Here is a 5,842-nt window from a genome sequence, read left to right as displayed (position 1 = left end):
CTGGCACAGACCAGCTGGATTTGGAGAATAGTCAGGAGTCGTGATAAGTGACAAGAGGAGGAGCACAGGAGAATTGCTTTCCTCCTACTCCTGGGTCAGTCTTTCCCCATCCGATTCAGTTACCTCTGAATGGAAAGAGGTTTCCCTACAAGTGGGGAGGGTGAAGTACAAAACAGCCCCAAACCCAATCACTAGCTCCTCCTCACAGAAGCTTTCAAAACTTCTGCCACTTGACACATAAGCAGAAGCAAGAGGAAACACCCTCGATCTTTGGCCCTCCTCCCTTTCCCCCCAGGTTGATGCTCTGAAGTCCTCCCCAGTTATTACCCACTCCCACGTCCTCCCCTCCTTCTCGGCCTTATTAACCTACCTTGCCCCTGGGTACAGTTGTGCACAAACCCCATGCAAGGAAGTGATACCTACTCAGCTGCCATTGGCAAATCCAGGGACGTGCACGTGTAATCCTCTCATCAGCAGTTATCTCCCCATCTAGGCATTCAGGTGGAGGCTGTCTCATACAGCACTGCAGCCCTCAGAGAGCTGGCACTCACCCACAGCAGTAACCTTGGAGATGCACTGTCTACTCCCTTTGATATCTGTCCCCTGAGGTTTGGTCCTAGATGTCCCAAGGGATTTACCAGAATGTATATAGACCTCATAAAAGTAAGAGATAAAGAAATAGCCAAGATATGATTTTGTTATTACATTCTTTTTGTTGTTTATGAAGCAATATTCTTTCCTTAAGTACCTTTATTTGAAAGCAACTACTATTATCTGGGACCAACTATCTTTAAAATCACTCCATTCATCCAAATTACTGGTACATGTAGGATATCCTAGGCTAAAAGTACAATAATTCACTGTTTACTTTTTGAAATACTAAGGACCCTTGCAATGAACACTTTAGCATCATTTCTGCCATCACAACTTAATGAGTTCACTATTAATTGTGCACAATATCAGCAATGGAATTTAAGAAAGGAGGGAAAATATTTTCAAATGCAATTGCTCAATTTGGGGTATAGAGAGAAAATTGAAAGTCCTATTTACTGAGCTACTGCTAAGAATCAGGAACTATGACAGGCATTTCAGTGAATCCTCCCAAGTAGCCCTATGAGAACACCTTTTATTTATTTATTTATTTGTTTGTTTGTTTGTTTATTTATTTATTCATTCATTCATTTTAGAGAGGAAAAAGAGAGACAAGGCGGGGAGGAGAAGGAAGCCTCAACCCCCAAACGTGCCCTGACCCGGCAAGCTCAGGGTCCTGAATCGGCGACTTCAGGACTTCAGCACCCCAGGCTGATGCGGCATCCACCACCATCGCAGGCTAGGCAGAGGATACCTTTCAAATGATGAAACCACGAGAAAGTAAGTAATCATCCTTTGCCCATTAGTCCATAGACAATGGAGAATTAAACATTTGAACCCAGGTCTGGCTGTCAACAATGTGCTGTCATTTTGAAAAGGATGATCAGGTATGTGAGGATTCTGTCTCGCTGAGCAATAAACCAGTTTGAGACTAGTAAACTGTATTCAGAGGCCCTGGCTGGTTGGCTCAGTGGCAGAGCATCAACCCAGCATGTGGAAGTCTTGGGTTTGATTCCTGGTCAGGGAACACAGGAGAAACAACCATTTGCTTCTCCTCCCTTCCCTCACCCCCCTACCTCTCTTCACATCCCACAGCCACGGCTTGATTGATTCAAGCAATTGCCTACCCTCAGTGCTTAGGATGGCTCTGTGAAGCTTCTGCTTCAGGTGCTAAAAATAGCTTGGTTGCAAGCATGGTCCCAGATAGGCAAAGCATCGGCCCCAGACAGAGGTTGCCAGGTGGATCCTAGTTGGGTGCATGTGGGAGTCTGCCTCTCCAGTTCCCCTCCTTTCACTTAAATTAAAAAAAAAATGTATTCAGAAGCACTTATAATCTACACCTCTTAGAAACAGCTAACATTCTAGAATACTGGCATCTGGGCTCTTGTGTGAGAGTAATCTTATGCACAAGTTAAGTAAAATGTCTGTTAAACTGCTTACTTTATAAATGTTTATACTAGAAATTACTCTTCCTGCTCTTGCTACTTACATTTCTAACTTATGCTTGACTGAAAAGTAAAGGTCAAGGTCAACATACGCAAGCTGCTGAATAAAGGATAAAAATTCCTTCTGTTAATTTCACACTAAGAGCAATTCTTTCTTCTATATAGAGGTAAAAATAATAATATAACTGCTTCTTTAAAATTATGGGCCAGAAAGACTTGAGAAATAAAAACTCTGGAGTAAGAACTAAAAGGTATTTTGTAGTATTTTATTGCCAAAGGTATAACCACCAATAAATGTATTTTGTGTCTGCATTGAAATTTGATTTCTCAAAAATAAAATAAAATCACTTTAATTGAATAGGCCAGTTACTTAACCCTTGTGCTTCAGTCTCTTCATCTATAAAATGTGAGTAATAATAGCTGTTAATTTATAGGGTGTTATAAAGGTAAATGTGATATTACATAGAAAGCAATTTGAAAAGGGTCTGGCTCACAACACATTAATTTTTACACCATATAATTCCCTAGGTATGCAATAAAAAGTTAAAGAGACTGAAATTAAAATGAAACAAACAAAATTATTGCAATCCAAGTATCTTAGGTAATAGTTCTCTAAAGATACACAAACAGATTTATTTATTCAACAAATATTTAAGGGTCCATATATTAAGCCTGAATTTTGCTAGGCAATGAGTACCATATACAGAATAAATAATAAAGAAATCTTATTTAAAAGAAAAGGACATCCCTTGTGAAGAATATCAAAATATGGGGTAAAAAGAGGCACTGTAGCAAATATCAAATACGTCAGCAATTTAGAGAGAAATTAAGAATACACAATAATTACATTCTTAGTGCAGAGTCTGTTGTAGAAGGGAAGAATTTATTTTAAATATGTAAATGTTACACAATTTATTTTCCACCACAAATTTATGGTCATATGAATAAAGATTTAAATTAAAGACCCATATGACTCTTGCAGCTCTTTAGGTTTTAACTAAAGGCATGTCAAGAAAATATGCTTTTTTCAGAAAGTCAAAGTAGGTGCCTTATAGAAATACAACAACAAATTTTATGTTTATGCACAACCAACTTGCACAAAGTGCTGGGTTTAAATAAACTCCAGGCCCCAAAATAGCCACTTATTCATAGAATTACTACCTGTCAGAGGATCCAATTTATTCTAAAAGACTCTGGACTGGTAGGAATGTTGTACACATTAAGGAAGCCATAACAGGCTCTTTGTGTTAAATATGCATGACCAAAGATAAGAGATACTACAGGTGTAAAACAGGGTGTGTGATCTTCATATGGGAGAATAGAAGTATATGAACAAAGAAAAAAAAGTCTTAGCTTTAAAGGGCATTTTGGTCCCATTAGTTCAGTTTTTCAGTGGAAAGCCCCTTCAATTCCATTGGACTCATAGACTTTTATCTAGGTAAAAGGTTATTATAAATTAGAAGTAACGCAAAGATACTAACAATTACTGGCAATGATTTGTTAGGGCTCTTTACACAGAATACTGATTCATATTACACAAAATGACAACTTCTTATTATTGTTAAAAACCATTGGCAAACCTATGAAAAGGAAATGTCAGTATATATCTCTGTATGATGTAGAATTTTCTCTATTCAGCACACACACCTAACAAACTGGTTTAAGAGAAACAAAACAAAACAAAATTGTTGAAAATAAAAGGGATGTGTTAGATCATGTCATTGGAAAGTCCAGGGATATTGTAAATGCAGGCGTAGCTCGAGCCAATTTATTTTTAATGATGTATATGCTCTTTCAATACATTGGCATATATTTGGAACTATATGGAAATTGATACATTTAAATAGGCCAGTGACTTAGCCCCTCATGCCAAACAAGTTAATGAAAACTCTTTAGTGAAGCTTTTCTGAGATAAGAGGTTGTTATCCTTTTAGTTTCTATTCTTATATATTATATCTTTGTGATTAAATCTAATGATATTGCAAATTTATTTTTGCCTTATAAATCCATTGAAATGTTAATCTTCTCTGAGAATCTACTGGTGTTTTCTGAATTAACAACCACAAAATTCAACCAGAGCTTTACCAATTGATTTGTCGACTAGATAGAAATATGTGTCGTTATCTCTATATAGCAAATGTAATACATACTTAAAAAAGGAACCATTTTTAATTTCTTTGCTATTGAACTAAAAATAAAACCCATTTCCCAAGGTTCTTGCAGCTTGTTTTGGATATAACAAAAATCAATGCCTATTGCTCAGACTTTCTATAGTGTTTCATGATGTGTTTCCCTAAGAATGTTCCTGCCTAAGATTAAATTAAACAGACTGTCATTTCAGTGGTCCTGCTGTCGCTTTTCTTGTCTAAGGGTGAAGATGAGAATTAGATTACTGGTCTTTACAATGGTTGCTCTGAGCTGCAACTATTTCTTGGGTACAGAAAGATGATGGAAAAGATGATAATAGGAAACAGAAACTGCATAATCAAACAAAACACTTCCTCCTGTGTGGACAGAGAAACACTTTGTACATTGGGTTGTCATTTGGTAAATGTTCCCCATGTGAATTTGAACTAGAATGTTTCTGAGAATTTTTGCCTGTACTTTGAAGATGTATATATATGGGTGCCTACAAATTATGTTTCTCCTAATACAGATCAGAGGTCTCAGGTCAAGAGAAAAAGCTCAACTTTACTTCAATTTAGCCTTGACTGTTAGGTTGACTCTTGATAATTTACCGCTATTCTGAAAGGGAAGCACATTATTTATTGCATGTTTTGCTGAAGTCCTGAGAGCGTTATTTTAAACCAAATAATTTGAATTCTAGGGAATGCATGGTTTTACCATTATGTTCTTTATACTGATCTGGTGGGGGAAGGAAAATGGATATTAATCTTAATGAAGAAGAGAATATACGAACTTATACCATGAACAACCAAAGGCAAGATATTGGGCCAGGCTAGGAAGTAGAATCAATAAATAACTTCTGGTGACTTTCTTTTTCTTTTTCTTCTTCTACTTGGACTTGAGTGGAATATTCAGGTTTTGAATTGTTTTAATTTTTTTCAATATTATAAATTTTCATGTATTTTATATTTATAATTTTAAATATATAAGTTTAAATTTATATATTAGATATGGAAAAAGAGAGATAAAATGGCTAGAAAGAGAATCATAGGAGAAATTGGGTCACAGACAAGAAGCAGGTTGCAATTCCTGTTGACTTATTAGTAGATAAACAAATATTTTGTTTACCTAATAATCTAGAAAATGGATACTAGAAAATGAATACTAGACTGAGGAAGTAGTTTAGCTGTACCATTTTTAAAATGGAATATGACGCATTCTACTATTTTAGTCTTTGTTAAAATACTTGCACACATCTCAGTGCATCAGAACAAAACCACAATATTCATGGTTTTTAAATTCTACAGCATAAAATTAGATAGCATTGATAGCAAACACTTAATAGAAAATATCCAAGTTTGTAAATCTTAAAATAATATGCTTGACAAGAATATTAAAAAGGAATAAGAGATAAAAAAATACTAGAAGAAATAGAAAAGGCATGAGAAAAGATAGAAGACAAGAGGATAGAAGAATGATTGATTCATCTAGTTTATTAAATACTGATTACATCCCATGCTCAAGATCAGGATCTACTCAAATAAAAGTGAAAGGTGATCTGACCACAATAAGCTCACTCTCTGATGGGAGCACAAGTGAGTGATAATTAACCAACTCAGAGTGGAAGGGTCAGTAAAATCTTTTCAGAAACATGACCTTTGAAAGGTTGCTAGAGGAAG

This window comes from Saccopteryx bilineata, chromosome 11, assembly GCF_036850765.1.
Source record: "Saccopteryx bilineata isolate mSacBil1 chromosome 11, mSacBil1_pri_phased_curated, whole genome shotgun sequence".
Taxonomy (NCBI): Eukaryota; Metazoa; Chordata; class Mammalia; order Chiroptera; family Emballonuridae; genus Saccopteryx; species Saccopteryx bilineata.
The sequence above is the reverse complement of the archived record's forward strand: the minus strand, read 5'-3'. Positions refer to the sequence as shown.